This window comes from Rhinolophus hipposideros (genome assembly GCF_964194185.1).
Source record: "Rhinolophus hipposideros genome assembly, chromosome: 2".
NCBI classification, from domain to species: domain Eukaryota; kingdom Metazoa; phylum Chordata; class Mammalia; order Chiroptera; family Rhinolophidae; genus Rhinolophus; species Rhinolophus hipposideros.
Genome location: NC_138048.1, coordinates 67,034,487 through 67,050,427, shown reverse-complemented (window position 1 = coordinate 67,050,427; position 15,941 = coordinate 67,034,487). Strand labels below are relative to the sequence as shown.

At 36.1% G+C, this 15,941-nt stretch overlaps 1 long non-coding RNA gene across 5 annotated transcripts in view; it reads left to right on the top strand.

Annotated features, from left to right (window-relative positions):
• The window catches only part of LOC308488816, a 375,646-nt gene that overhangs the window by 259,795 nt on the left and 99,910 nt on the right, over positions 1-15,941 (top strand). For all 5 annotated transcript variants that reach the window (XR_013991971.1, XR_013991972.1, XR_013991973.1 and 2 more), the window contains one exon: positions 12,589-12,684. This is a non-coding gene — a long non-coding RNA (uncharacterized lncRNA). The remainder of the gene's footprint in view (positions 1-12,588; positions 12,685-15,941) is intronic.

Genomic DNA, 15,941 nt, shown 5'->3' with positions numbered 1-15,941 from the left:
TGTCTTCCTTCCTTCCTTTTTTCCTTCCTTCCTTCCTTCCTCCCTTCCTTCCTTCCTTCCTTCCTTCCTTCCTTCCTGTCTTCCTTTCTTCCTTCCTTCCTTCCTTCCTTCCTTCCTTCCTTCCTTCCTTCCTTCCTTCCTTCCTTCCTTCCTTTCTACATCATTCATTCATCAAACACTTAGTTTCTACTATTTACTAGACCCCTGGCTAGACACTCATGCTAGAGATGTGGAGTGGATGAGACATGATTTTTAACCTAACAGAGCCTCATCATCAAGTGTCTAAAGTAAGAATTAATATGAGGTACCAGGAATGGGGATAAGAAAAACAGTTTGCGGCAAGTAGTAACGGATGGGTAAAAGAAGGAAAGTAGCATTTGAAGTGAAAGTACCAGGGTGATGTAAAAATACTGGTGTGGAGGTGTGACCCACCAAAGTTATAAACCTGTAGCCTTGAAAAAATTATATTGCTCTAAATTCTTTATTTACTATAAAAGGAAACAGATCCTGGAGAGATGTGGGATAAGGCAATTTCCCCTCCTGCCTAGGTCTTCTCAAGCCCTTCCCAATGTTTTGGTGTAATTCCAGTAATTCCAGATCCTCTCGTATTGTTAGCAGAAGGCATCAGGCAACTGGGGGACTGCTATTCTGCAGGATGTCATATGTTTTAGCATACTTTTTATATCCTATTATAGACATATAATCCCATAGAATAATTACCCTTTTAACTGCTGCTTAATTGAATCTAGTTCTCTCCACATGAAGGTTTTTTTCTTCCCCCTTATTCTAATAACACTTTCTGGAAGGCATTTTTAATTTTCCAGACTAGTTGTTCACTTATCAGTATCCCAAGAGTTTAATCAGTATCCCAAGTGTGCAAAATGGTACCCTCCTAATTTTTAAAGACTAAGATGGTTTGCAGAATGTTCTAATTAGATCTCATGAAAACCAAGCAAAAATGCTGATATAAATGAGATGTCATTTTATGACTAGATTTGTGACAGATATTTAATTATGTTTATTTTTCATTAGACCCTTTTTTAAAAAAATACAAAGTCTTTATTTCTTGTTTCTTTTTAAAAATTTATTTATTTATTTATTTTTAAATTTTATTGGGGAACAGTGTATTTCTGCAGGGCCCACCAGCTCCAAGTCGTTGTCCTTCAATTTAGTAGTGGAGGGCGCAGCTCAGCTCCAAGTCAAGTCGCTGGTTTCAATCTTACTCATTGTCTTCAATATTGTTGTGGAGGGTGCAGCCCACTGGCTCATGTGGAAATCGAACTGGCAACCCTGTTGTTCAGAGCTTGGGCTGAGCCATCCAGCTGCCTCTTTTCATCAGATATTTAAGTTTACACTTTCCTAACAAACAGTGGTAAGATCTAAATTACCAAGACACCAAGAATTTAAAAAAATAGATTAAACAAAATGACTTCTTAGTCTAATCCCTGTTATATCCATTTGAGCAACAAATTGAGTAAATCTTTTTTATAATGTGCCCATTTTTAAGACAAAATATTGGCCTCAGAATACCCAGTAAATTACCAGACCTAAGGGGATTTAATTTTTTGATTCTTGGCCTAATTTTCTCCCTACATCTCCAGGATGTGCATAGAGGACCCATGTACACATTGAAGCAGAACTTAAAAGGAATGATAAAAGGAAAATAAGAAGGAAACAAGAAAGTAAAAAGGAATGCAGTAATCTCTCCCTGGATGAGTTCTGGATAGAAATAAAGGTGTGGTTAAAAAGTGAGTCATTATCCCATTGCCTACTCCCTTTGTGACAAACACAATGATGCTATGGGATAGATGCTGTTAAAGAGGCATTTATATAACTATTAGCCTCTGAAACAGTAGACAGGCAGCAGTGTGTTCTTCTGGAAATTGTGCAAAGAGGAAGAGTCATTTTGTACTCTTTAAAATTTAATATCTTGTTTTTTTTTTCCTGTATCATTTGGAGGAGGCTCATTTTTTTTTCTTTCCTTAAGCAAAATAAGTGTTTTGCACTAGTAGATAGTGAGTTAATTCTTCTTGCCAGCAGGAAGAAATGCAATTTTTGAGTGCCAAAAATAACTTCTTTGTGTGAAAATATCACATAGCCAAAGATGTTTTAGAGAAAAATGAAAGATTCATGTTCTGCACTAATATTTCAAAAAAATATACAGGCATTGGAATGTCAGCAATAGAACATGGAGAAATTGACATAAACAGATTGAGAAGTAACAAGTAATCTTATCAACAGTGTCATGGCAGCCCCAAAGCTTGAATGTTTATTCTGTTTGCAATGTTCCTGGCTTTTTGTGTGGTCTTAGAATGATAATTAATCACCCAAGGTCATGTCTATAGGAGATAGGTGTTCCTGATCATCCTGTTTAGTTCAAGACAGTTCTTCCCTTCCTAACCTTCCACTACTTGTTTCTGTGCAACATTGCCATCTATGCAAAGTGTGAGCCACCCTGGATATAGAAGATGGACCTAGACAGAAGTAGAATAATCTCATACTTGGCTTTGTCTTTAAATCTTTAAATCACACTGAATCTTTGGGATTCATATACTACGCAGAGTCTCTTCATCCATTATTTACATACAGCAGACCATCAGCCAGCTACAAAGAGCTTTACAGAGGCCATGGTCATCTATTGCTTTGACCCACCCAGTATCCCTTCCTGTTTCATTTGGTAATATATGACTTTCCTTTGAAGAACTCACTGCCCATGTCCCAAATGATCTTGGTGGCACTCTCAGTCCACCTGTCCTGCCTTTCTCCCCCCATTGTCAATGAAGATGTGACCCAAGCTTGGACAGTGAGACACTCAAAGTGAGACTTTGAGTCTTGAGTGGAATGACACAAAGATGAAGCATCGTCACTGGTTTATTTTGCTACTTGTACCTTGAAGAGAATTCTCACTGATTCATTAATCCTCTTACCTAGATCATGAATTGTCCTGCTTTCTTCTTCCCAAGTGCTGGCTAATCAGTTTATTTGATTCCATTAGCTACCTCAGATCATTTCAATAAATTTGATTTTTAAATTGGCCAAGATGTTTGCAACCAAAACATCCTCCTAACGGAACACACAGAAAAATTTTCTTGATATGATTCATCTGTTAGAAAAATAACTGGGTGAAAAGCTTGTGAGGATATAGTGTTCCTACTTTCAGAAACTCTTGCCTTGGTTGATTTCTTTCCTTTGGCTCGGTTTTATTCATTCATTTATTTATTCCGTTACATACTCTTTTGTCCCTTTGTTTGTTGACTACCTGCCATTTTATAGACACTAAGAATATCCCTGTAAGATATTTGCATGGCAAATTCCCTCATCTACCTTTAGTCTTTGCATCAATTCACTTTCTCATTGCAGTCTGTGGTCTCCTGCCTTAGTCTATGATCCCAATCTCTTTGTCTTGATTTTTTTATAGCACTTTTTACCTTATCAGGCACCATATAATTTACTTATTTGTCATATGTTTGGGTTATTGTCAGTCTTCCTAAATTAGAATCAACTCCAAAAGACAGGAATTTTTGTCTGCTTTGTTCATTTTCTTATTCCCAGGACCCATAATAGTTCCCGGCATTTACTGGACAGATGAAATGGATTAAAATTTCTTTAAAAGGACATACATACATTACTAAAGGAGACTATTGTGGTGGCTATCTAATGTGTCAACTTGGCTAGACTGAACTATATTTCTCAAAATTCCCTTTCTTATATGTTTTCAATGAAGATGGGCCACAGTACAGCTTCTAGTGGGAGATTTGCAGGATGGAAGTGAAGCAACAGCTATTTTATAGCCAGCACCTGTGTTGTTTACCTTCTGGCTCACTTTATTAGTGTGAAGCTCCAGCCAGGTCTGCAACTGCTCTACCTTCTCCATTTAGCTTTCCCAAGTCCTACGCCAGCTATATGTTTTAGCTCCATGACCAAGGGTCCTGGCTTCTTCAGGATATACACACCACCCAGGTCAGAGGCAATAAGAACATACAGTTTCTTATAGTTTGTTCTCATGGGCTCAAGTCATGCTTGTGAATTTTAACTTGTCTTTGATCTGATCCATTTTATATCAATCTTCCCTTTCTAACTCCTTGTCTTGGACTTCAAGCTGCAATGTCAAACTAAAGACAATAATAATAGCATTATAGAGACTTAATAACCATCTCCCAAAATTGTGTAAGATCAATTTCTATTAAATATAAAAAAGTCTCTATCTATCATCTATTTCTATCTATCTATCTATCCATCCATCTATTTATCTATCAATCTATCAATCATCTATGTATATTGATCTATCCATTCTACTGGTTCTGCTTGTCTGGATGCTAGTTGAACTTTACCCCCTAACTGATAGATTTTGGTATTCGGAAGTAGTATACTGCCATAACGAAACCTAAAATGTAGGAGTGACTTTAGAATCAAGCAGTTATAGAAGTTGGAAACACTATAAGTATTTCGAGGAGAGTGTTGGTGAAATCTTCAAGTGCTTTGAATGACTATTTGTAGAATTTTGAATTTTGTGGAGGCTCACAGTGAGGACTTAAAGGAATGGGAGGGAATTCTTATTGCAAGTGGAGTAACAGGCAGGAATTTATCAATACTTTTGCGTGTAGTAATATGGAAAGTATAAAATGTGCCTAATGACCTGGGGGATTTAGCTAAGGAGATTTCCAAGCAAAGTATTTAGGTACCACCTGGTTTTTTCTTGCCTCTGGAAGTAAAATGTGAACTGAGAGAAAGAGATAGGATAAAGACAGAGAGAGAGAGAGAGAGACACACACACACATTCAGGGACCATTAAACACTAAGAAGCCAGGACACGATGACATGATGGTTTAAAAGATCTTGGGTTCTTCAGATGATCCAAGATGCTAAAATTGAAAAAAAAAAAAAAAAGCTCTGAGTAAAACTCAAATCCAAGACAATGCCAAGAAAACATGTGAAGGAAGATAAAGTCCAGGGTGTGGCCATAGAATCTCAAAAAGATCTAACTTGAACCTTAGAAAACCTTCAGTCATACTAATAGTAAAGGGATTATGAGTGTGCCACAGAGATTCTCTCAATCAAACAATAAATCTTCAAGGAAGTTTCAGGGCATCGCCCCTCAGTCATCTCAACAGAAACCCAAGGTTTATCCAGAAGATGTTTGTAGGTGTGCCTTTTGTCTACTGGATCTGACCTCAAGAATTTTCATAGGGGACACACCAAGTTCTCAAAAGAGATATATTTAGAAACACACACCAGTTTAGACTAAGTGGGACAGAGATGGTATAGAATGGGAAAGGCTGACCTGTGAATCCCCAGAATTTTAACCCTTTCCACCTTTTGTGAAAATGGAAAGATAATTTAGATGGTGGATCTAAATGCCCAGAGGAGAGAGCGGGGAAACATGAAGAATTATTTTAGATAGGATACTAATCCAGGAACTTCCAAGATTTGTCTAGCTCAATTTCAGAATTACTGTGGACCAGTAATTTCCCTATGTCTCCCACCCCCCACTTTGAACAATACTATCTATGCCTGTGCTACCATTGTATGTTTTTTTTGGGGGGGCAGACAATTTTTCTCCTTTGTTTCACAAGTCTGCAAATAGTAAGGAAATGTGTTTGAGCAGTTGCACTTAAGGATTTATGACTGACGAGGCTCATCCACACTTGGAACTGATTCAGATGATAAGATTCTAGATTTTCAGCTGATATTGTAGTGGGATGAGAATTTTGAGGTCTTTGGGGGCAGTGAATATGTCTTACATTTGGGCAGGGCATGAATCGTTGGTTGGTGGGTAGAAGATGTACTGTAGGTAATCTCTAAGGTGGTCCCCAATGATCCCTGCTTTTTGGAATTCACACTCTTGTATGGTCTCTTCTTGTTGAGTGTGGCCTGGATTTATTAACTCACTTCTAACAAGTAGAATACAGCAGAAGTGATAGGATGTCAATTCTGAGATTAGGCTCTAAAAGACTGTGGATTCCATCTGGGAGGCTCCTCACTCTCTTTTGAATGGCTCACACTGGAGGATACCAGCTGCCATGTCATAAGGCAGCCCTGTGGTGAGTTCCATGGAAGTTAGCTTGAAAGTGGACATTCTGCGGCCTGCCAACAGCCATGTGAGTAAGTTTGGAAGCAGATTGTCCCCAGTCAGTCCTTGGGATGACTGCTAACCCAGCCAAAACTTGATTGTAGCTCATAGGAAAACCTGAGCCAAAACTAGCCAGGCAAGCTGCTCCTGGATTCCTGATCTATAAAAACTGTTGGATAATATATGTTTTGCAATTTCTAGCCTCTAAGTGTTGGAATAATTTGTTATGCGGATATGGATAAAAGAACACATTTATATCATAGAGGATAGACTGTACTAAAGTTTCTAGTTGTTACTATGCGATATTTTATGAAGTGGCAATTCCAGTCTGTTTAATAGGATGACATTTTCAATGAATCTTTTAGTCAGCATTTGAAGAGGGCCAACCTCAAGTTTGGTATCCCACATCTCCACTATCTTACTTGAACTTTTGATTAATTAATTCCTTTAATTATAAAATGATTGCTAAAAAGGGCATTCAGGCGTGATGTTCCCTTGTGTCCTTGGAATCCTTCCAGGTCAGAATGCTTAAAGATAAAATAGGTTGAATTAATATATGACTGTAGCTAACCTTTTATGGCATGCTTTATCTGTACCAGGAACTGTGAAAATTGCTTTATATAATCATTTTAGATAATTCGCATACCAACACTTTGGAGTTGATATCATTATCATTCCTACTTTAAAAAGACTTGCCCAATGTCAGACATCGGTAAGAGATGGATCTGAAATTTGAGCCCATGCCTGCCTGATTGCAAGGCCTGAGCTCTTAATCACTCTGGGCAAAGAGTATCTATTCCCTTTGCATAAACACGCTAATAAACTGTAATGGTTGGATTCTCTTCAAGTTCCAATACTTACAAAACAGAACCAGGGTAAGTCTCTTTCCTCGTCTTCACAGATGTAGCCTAAGAGGGGTTTTGAATCCGAACAGGCCTCTTTGACAAACCCGAGCCCATGATGTTTTTGAGAGAGGCGTGAATGCCTAAGCTGAAATAAACTGTCACCAGGTTATAGCTTCTGCCCCTAAGAAAACTTTAATGGATCTTCAATGTTGTTCTGAATGTTGTGGGAGATATTTGAATTGGCCAGTTATATTGATTTTCAGGATCAGGGGTACATGATCCTAAGGGATCAATCTCGGTCTACAGAGACATGTGTTTGAATATAATAAAAACTCCCTGCCTGTGTCTGTAACCAAAATTACTACCTCTTTGTTCCTCACTAAGTTTGCATGTGTGGTAAGTTTTTATGTGCCAGAGCCTCTACTAGATGTCTTATGCATCTAGGGTGGTTCTGACAAGTGCCATTGAATCATTTGTTTGCTCTTTTTAAAAGACAATTGAAATATAAAATACAATGGATTATTGACATTAATAAGTGTCTTTCTTTTAGAGAAAGCAGATCTTTTTTAAGAATTTGGCATTAGTACAATTTTTGAAAATGGAATGTTGGTTAAGCTGCTTAACTAAATATTTATTTTTATTTGCCTTTTCCCCTCACTAATTCTCCAACATACTTAATTTCTTCGAAATTCAATTTGTTATATCTCTCACTTTTAAATTGCAGCATGATTTTAGAAAACAGTCCATGTTTTTTTGGTTGAGTTTCTCAGACTGCATTCAGTCACAGGGTGATGGTCAGGCCAAATTTTATCTTATCGCACCAGAGTTTTTAAGTCATTTCCAGTTTTCTTATTTTTTTTTCTTTTCAAACTTTCTCTTGAAAGGAAAATTAATTGGGAAACACCAGCAAAGCTTTTCCTTCCTCTTTTGGCTACTTAACTGCCAACTGCCAATTCTTTTTGAATTCTTTATCTGATGAGTACAAGATACAGGAAAGTTGTGGCTGTTTCTGGAGTTGGCAATAGTTAAATGGAATTACAGAGGGTGACTCAAACCATTTTGTAGAGTCTTTCAATTATGCACAGCTTTCTCTGAGACATAAAAACCTCTTGAAGGATTAGCTTGCTAGACAGAATTACCATTCTGGAAGATTTGTGTCACATTTCAATGATAAAACTATTGAAAAAAAACGCTCTTTGTAAATAATCTCTAAATTCTCACAAACATCCAAGCTCTTGGGGGCCCAGAATCAGGAAACAAATTTGCATAGATTAAATATACACATACACACTTGTGCATTTCATAATCAAAACATCTCTCAGTTGTGTTATGATCCTTTCTGAAAAGTATCATCTGTATAACTGTACTGTCTTTTCAAAAAACCCTGTGACACAGACCATGAAAATACCATTGTAGAACCTTTATTTTAAACACTGGTATATCGATCGCATCTATATTAAGGTGGCAGGTGAATCAACTTGGTTAAAATCCAAGTATGTTATATGTACCTTTTCCTCAATACACTAGTGTGAAATATAAAGTTGTTTTTTTTTAACACCTTAAGAGACTTAAGTCATATATTATGAACAACTTATCCTATGATAACTCTTCTGATAGGTTCTCATACTTTTTTTTTAAATGAGATTTTGTACATTGCTATTGAGTTACTTACATCAAAAAATTCCCTGAGATTAAGTATTTTTTTTTTTTTTTTTTTTACCAAATATCTGATCTGCTGGTTGAAATTTTTTGTTGTATTCTGTTTCTACTTATTAGGATTTCAAGAAATCATAAAGTATTAATGCTGAAAATTAATTTAGAGAGAATTTTGTGCAGCTGGTTAATTTCTCACCAGAAATAGTCCAGAGAGGTTGAATAATTTTGCACATTTAGCTGATAACAGACCACTATAACCAATGACCAAAATGGAACTCAAATACTGACTTCTCTGTGAAGATGGAGTCCATGTCAAGCAAAAATCTGACTTGAGATATTTACTTTGCAAATTAGCCCAATAGTTGTCTATAAGGCCACCTGACCTCAGCAATCTGGCTTCCATCATAACATTTCATAAAGAAAAAGTAGTAGAGTGAATCTGTGCTACTCCTCCTTACCTAAGCCCCCCTTAAGCCAGGCTCCCACATTTCATCTTTTCCATATCAATATAAATTGGGATGAGATATTTTGGAGAGGTGAGTGCTGAACATAAAATGCTCTATGACAGAAAAAAAATTCAGAGAATGTGCTTGTGTGAATATGAGAGCATGTGTGTATGTCTGGGATGAGGGTGGGCAAAATGGTGAAGTAGGTGGAGGGGGAGAAGAGAGCTGTGATATTCCTGGAAATAATTTGCTCCCATGTTACCCTGGTAAAAAGCATCTCCCTTAAATCAAGCAGGCATAATGAATGGTGTGATACCCAGTAGCCTGCACGGTTATAAATACATGGCCTTTCATCCTGGAGATGACCCATTACCACTCACTAAAACAGTCTGTCACAGTGGTATTCTGGGGCCATTCATTTGTCATGACCCTCTTGGCGACGTGACTGGGATTTCCTGAAACCACACTCAGATCGCTGCTCAGTGAGTTTTCTGCATTAATACCTTTTGCTTCTTTTCTTCCAAAGGTTATCATGTCTTGTGTGTGTGTGTGTGTGTGTGTGTGTGTGTGTGGTGTGGTGTTCCTCAAAGACAAAGACCAAACAAACAGAATAAAAACTAAGCTTGACTTTGCTGGAAACACAGCTTCTTCACAGAGTGGAAGGTTGGCTAAAATTTAATCTTATGATATCAGGAATGCTCAAAGTTTACAGTTTAATGCATATGAGGTAAGAAATTTTAAAAAGCATTTAAAAATTATCTCATCATTCTCAAGTCTTGGATTTCACATCATGAAAGGCAAACTTTAACACAGCAATTGCAGCAAAGCAGAGCCTTCTGATTTGCTGGCTGCTTCAAATAACAGTTGTCCCTTTGATTATATTGACAACTATCTCCTTTCACAATCTAGTGCTTCTCCTGCACTTTGTAACATATCCCATCTGTTTTGGGGCCTCTGTCATAAGGAAGCCTGGAAGAGTGAAGAAAGGCCTGATTGATCACAGGGTCCTATCAAATGTCAAAGCTGGCCCTGGCTGACCTCTCATCTATTCAGAGCTGCTTTGATTTAATCTCCAAACTGGCTGCTTCTCCAGGCTGTGAGTTCTATCTGCAACCCATGTGTCAGCATTGAGATATGACCTGCTTCACGCTCCATTCATCTCATTTGAAGGACGGAAATTAAACTGGAGGGTCGAAGAGGGGAACTGCTCAAAATACACACACATTAACTGAAGCCTTTTGTGTGGGTGCATTATAGGAGTTTGAACAACCATTAAAAATTATATTAAAATGAAATTGATCTTTACTCAACTGAAATGGTTTAGAACTTTTCCTCCCTTCACCACCTGCTTAATCTATTCTTCCTTCTTCCCTCTCCATTTTGTAGTAATCATGTGAACCTGATGTCATTAAGGTTCAAAGTGAAAGGAGAGAAAAATGTATAATTTTTCAGTTTCTTTAAAATGGTGTCCTTTAAAAAATTAATTTATTGCTTTCAATTTTCACAGTAAATATTTGAAAAAATGGAGATACAAAAATCTCGTAACCAGACTAACAGAAAGGTAGATTGTTTTGTCTAGCATTGTTGATTTGTGTAACTTTAACCTTTCAAGTTTTTCATAAAAAATTCAATTAAAACTCAAACTTTGGGGTTGGATAGTCCTATAACTGTCATTACAGGACATGTTGTTGCAGTATACATCTGGATACCCTCTGTTCCCTTTATTTTTTTTAATTTCTGAACTCTTCTTGCTCTTTTTATTGGAATTTTTTATACTATTAATCAAGGCTAGTAACTAAGAGAAAACTGGATTCCTTATAGATTTGTTTGTTATAAGTTTAAAAGTAAACTTTTCATTTATTAGAAGTATCTCAAAACCATGAGAATAATAGATTTATATTTTAAGTATGTTGGGAAAGTTGGCTGTATTTATTTCTGTGTTTATCCATTTGCTCATACATTCATGTATTTGTTACTTGAACTCTCTACTGTAATGATATTCAGGGAGGAAAAATGTTTTTTTATTTTTATTTAAAAATGTATACTGTACAATGATAGTACAATAATAGTACATATTAGTACAATAATAGTGCATATTCAATATAGAATAAAAAACAGAGCAAAGACAGGAGAAAGAATGAGAGAGACAGAAAAATGAGGAAAAAAAAGAGAGAGGAGAGAATAGCAAATACTATTGATGAGAGTAACCAACATTAATACTTTAGTCTTTCTTTCTTTCTTCCTTCCTTCCTTCCTTCCTTCCTTCCTTCCTTCCTTCCTTCCTTCCTTCCTTTCTTTCTTTTCTTCCTTCCTTCCTTCCTTCCTTCCTTCCTTCCTTCCTTCCTTCCTTCCTTCCTTCCTTCCTTCCTTCCTTCCTTCCTTTCTTTCCTTTCTTTCTGGGGTGGGGGGGCTGTGGGTATTTGTACTTTTCTTATTTTCTTATTTCCCTTATATGAAATCACATTGTTTCTGCTTGGGAGATGACTACATTTTTAATTTTTCATGTCATCATCTTTTATGACTATATAATATTATTTTGTATGGAAGTGTTTATTTTATTTTGTCAATATTCTATTGAAGGCCATTAAGGTTTTCTGAATTTTTCACTACTATAAATGTTATTATATAAAAAATATTTTTATGCTTCTTGATGTTCTCTGAAGTTCTCTAGTTTTGGGAAAAGGGTGTGCCTAATTTAATATTTGTAGTCAAAACTCTCTTTGTCTTCTCTGGTTCTTCATTTGAATACCCATTTGGAAATAACTTTCCTTCCTAAAAAATCAGATATGTTTTCTTTGGTACGTACTGTTTATTTGTTTCATACTTAATATATTTGCAAGAGAATGAGTACTATAGTGATCTTAATACTATTGTACATGAACTATTCCATGAGACTTAGTGGAAAAACTTTCAAACTCTGGTTATATGGAAAAAAGGGTTTTGAGCATCTGAAGCATTTAAAGAATGCCATTTAAGCATCTAGTTTTGCAAGTGAGGAAGCAGGGGAACACAAGATGATTGTATCTCTCTTGTGCTGTTTCTCAGTAAAATCTCTCTTCCTGGATATCGTTATGTAAATATCTTATTAATCAAGGCAAAATGTGCTGAAAAAATACACTTTCTAAGTTAATTTATTCTTTATAGTGCTGGGTGGGAAAGGGTTTTGTGCTTTAATACAATACTTTGCAATAGATTTTTCTGCAGTGATGGAAATGTTTTGTATCTGCTCTATTCAATATGGTAGTCACTGGCCGCATGTAGTTATTGAACAGGTGAAATGTAGTTAGTGCAACGGAGGAAATGAATAATTAATTGTATGTAATTTAAATTTAAATCAATTAGCCACATGTAGTCAGTGGCTACCTTATTGAACAACACATCTTTAATAGTTTTACCATTATTTTTAACCATTATAATAAGTTTGTAAAGCATTGTAGGTGTTTACCCATTAGTCAAATTCATATCATTGAAGAATAACTATTAGATGATGAAGAACTTACAATCTTGGAATATAATAATAAGAAGAAAAGTAAAAACTGTGCATTGAGAGACATTTTTCAATTTCTTTCAGAGAAGAAGATTGAAAACTTCAATAAGGCAAAGATGGAACCCTTAGAATAGCATGATCTGGGCTGAAGACCAGGCTTTGACCATCTATTGACCAGGGGTAAGTCACTTTTGGTGGTCTTAGTTACTTGATATTCATGATAAGGGCATTGGAATAAATGATTTTCTTTGTTCTTACGGTGGATAAATTATATGAATTTTGTCTGTCTTATATTCAGAATCAAATACTACCTTTCCCTTCATATCTTAATAACGTGTTATAAGCATCCAGTGACAGATACCTTGTAGGTTCTTAATAAGTATTTGTGGAATGAGTGGATGTACTTTTGTCTGCCTGAATCAATAGTTCCCTTCATTGCCCATTCTTAGAGCTTCATATTTTCCACACTCAGACTTGAACAAAGTTTTTAATCATGGATGGCTTTGACACAGGAGAGATATTTTGCTACACAATGGGAGGCAATCACTGAGCACACCCTTCTGCTCTCAAGTTGCTAAAATGGTCTACTTCCAAATGGCCAAGGAAGTGTGAGATTCCAGAACTTGGCTGACCTTCCCAAAGCAAACCACTCAGGATGCTCCCAGAGGTCTGGATCAGGTGCACTAATGTGATGATAGGAAGGCAGGAGAGGGGCCAGAATGTAACTAAGGCTTAACTTCCTGGGACACTCATCATATGTGGCTTCTCAGTAGAGTTTCCATACCTCAGCAATATGAACTACCTTGATCACTAAAGTCCAGAATAATTAAACTTTCTTTAATATTCTGATACTTATTATATGTTCTTTCATTAGATACTTAACATTTTACTATCTTGGGGATATAGTTAACTTTTAATGTGTTGATGTCTTTTTAATCCAATGAAACTGTTAACTTTAGTAAGGACAGAAGTGCTCTACTTCTATTCCTGGCACACTGTCCTCTGTCTCACAAACCCCAGCCCAGTGTAACCTACCCTCTCACAATCAAACCTATGGGAAAATGCTGTCTATACCAAAAAGTACTGTACAGACATCAGTAGGTGTTATTATGGTATTAATTGTCAATGTAGGTAATTTAATAATTACTCTTATTTCTGGTACATACTCTCCTCCAGGAACACTGCAGCTGGTTAAAATTTTCTGGGCTCACTATAGATGCCCTGAAATCTTCACAGAATTTTTAGGACTTTAATTCTATAAGAATATCTAAGGAAAATTCGTTATACTTTTCACTGAGAAGAGATGATATTAAAAATTAATGACCATTTCAGTCCTCTGGGATGTAACATAATTCAGCGCAGGGGAGGCGGTCTGTCACTTTCTTTTTCAAGGGCAATTCACAACAACACTTTGAGTGAAATAAATCCCCGAAGCTTGATGTTCTCCCCGTTGCAGAATGTGAGTGTTGACATCTCCTTTTAAAAGTAGCGGTATTTCATTTTAAATTAATGCATGTGTTTGCAAAAAAAAAGAAAAAAAAGAGGCAGTGTGTGGTAAAACCTATATAGATGTTTATATTCTTTACTTCCATGAATTTCACAACTAAAACTGTTCTTAAAAAAATAGCTCAATAGAAAAAAGAAATGTAAGGGAATGGATATCTTACTTGCGCCTTATCTACAATACAAAGAGCAATTGAAAACAATTTAGATGCACCATATTAGGGAAATGCTTAAAAAATTATATTATGCTAGCAAGAAACTACATTAGTAAGATGTTAACGTTTAGTATTTTAAAGCCTATACACATACATGAAAAAATGTTTATGCCATAAAGTCAAGTTAAAAAAGAAAAAGCAGAATTCAATGTTTGTACTCAGTGCATCAGATGTTTATGTATAAATGACAATAGCATTTCACAAATGGAAAGAGTTGTTTTACTGGGTAGAAGGTATATATTTTATAAAGAGCACAGGTTTTGAATTAGAATGAAGTTTGAATTCCAACTCTGCCACAGGCTGTGTGACACTGGCAAATTATGGAACATCTCTGAATATCCATTTTCTTATTACCTAAATTTTTAGGTAAAAATTAAATAAGCAAATCCACTTAAAGGGCCTCAGACGTCTAGGAGCTCAGCACCATTATTTCCCTTTCTCCATTATTTCCCTCCTGAAATACTTCAGACTTTGTTGGGATAAGAAATTTTATTCAGATTGATTGACTTTTATGGGAATTTCAATATTCTTGTTTTTGACCCAAATAAGATTTTTTAGTAGGCTATTAGAAGTTAATGGTTAATGTGATAACTCTTCTGTAATTGGTTAATGATCTTTATATTTGACTGTATTTCAAAAGTACATTAAATATCCTGGATTGGAGGTCAATTTATATATACAATTGAAAATGTAACAGTAAGAATGGTACATATTTGTGATGATTAACTTTATGGGTCAACGTGATGGTCCTCAGGGTGCCCAGATTAAACATTATTACTGGTTATGTCTGAGGTTGTATCCAGATGAGATTAGTATTTGGATTAGAAACTCAGTCAATTGCATTGCTCTCCTCAATGTGGGTGGGTATCATACAATCCATTGAGGATCTAAATCAGGGGTGTCCAAACTGCGGTCCGTGGACCAACTGCAGCCCGCAATCCATTTTTAATTGGCCCGCAGCAAATTCCAAAAATATATTTAGTTTACTTAAATAAACCAGGTGAGGCAATACGTACTTCACCTCGAGTGAGTGTCCCGGCTGTTTGTGTATTTTACCGCATATGGCCCTTGGTGAAAAACGTTGAAAAACGTTTGGACATCCCTGATCTAAATAGATCAAATGGTGGACAACAAAGGAATTTATCCCTTTTCATCCCTTTTTCCTGCCTTAGTGTTTGAACTGGGATATTTCATTTCATCTCATCTTTTCTGGCCCTTGTATTGGGATTTATACCGTAGGCTCCCATGGTTTTCAGGCAATTGGACTTGAGCTGAATTACACCATCAGCTTTCTTGGGTCTCCAGCTTGCAGATGGCAGATCATAGGACTTCTCAGCTTCCATAATTGCATAAACCAATGTCTCATAATAAATCTATCTATCTATTTATCTATCTATCTATCTATCTATCTATCTATCTATCTATCTATCTAATCTCCTATAGCTTCTGTGTTTCTGAACACTCACCAATATAGATTTTGGTACTGAGAGTGTGAAATTGTTTCTTTAATTAGATTTAAAGGTTCTAATGACTCTATTTTTGGTAGTAAAGACAATACTGATAGTACACAGTGTGAATGGTTTATAGAATACAAAATATCTGCATTGGATACTCCTATTCAATTATTCGTAAGAAACAAAGAGTTAAGTGATACTTTCAAAAAAGTTTGAAACATAAATGAAAATAATGACATTGACTGATTGTTCTTAATGTTGCTGG